Here is a 715-nt window from a genome sequence, read left to right as displayed (position 1 = left end):
AACTTTTTTGTTGTTGTTAACAGCAGAACATCATCACACAAAGGGAGGTGGCTCAACCATGCAGATGGAAATGAGAAGTAAGAATACTCACTTAAGTTGTTCACATAAGTATACAATGTATAACAACAAAACTAACAGCATTCCTTTATTCATAGCCATGAGGACACCCGTCACCCGCATGGATACATTTGAGGAAAAGATGGATGAGTTGCTCAATCTCTTAGGGAGCTCCCGTCACCTCCCTCTGCTCCATTCAATGACATGTTGCTGTCGACCTGCTCAACAGTCACAGAGCTGCAGGAGTTTGACAAGAGTCTCGGTCAACAGGAGAGGAGGAACTAATAATTAAGTGGCTGTAGTCCTGCCCTAAGACTAACACTATATAATTGCAATTATATTATAACTGAACGACTTCTCTTACAAAATGTGATTATACAAGCTCTCCACTTTGTTCTACTTGTATAATTTTTGTTTCTATGTTTTACAGCAACTTTGTTCAACTGGATGTACTGCCATCTGTCGCATGCTACGGCAAATGCCAACCAATGATGTTCTAAAACAGTAATGCCTGTGGGGCAGAAAGGCAAAGAAGGCCTTCCAGGACCGGACAATCTGCAGGGTTATAACAGACAAGTGTTATTTTATTGTTCACATCAGTAGTATGCTTAGCTTGGCTGATAAGGTTGTAATTTGACTAGTAGTCAACTAGTAACTT

The sequence above is a fragment of the Etheostoma spectabile genome, chromosome 4 (assembly GCF_008692095.1).
Source record: "Etheostoma spectabile isolate EspeVRDwgs_2016 chromosome 4, UIUC_Espe_1.0, whole genome shotgun sequence".
Lineage (NCBI taxonomy): Eukaryota > Metazoa > Chordata > Actinopteri > Perciformes > Percidae > Etheostoma > Etheostoma spectabile.
The sequence above is the reverse complement of the archived record's forward strand: the minus strand, read 5'-3'. Positions refer to the sequence as shown.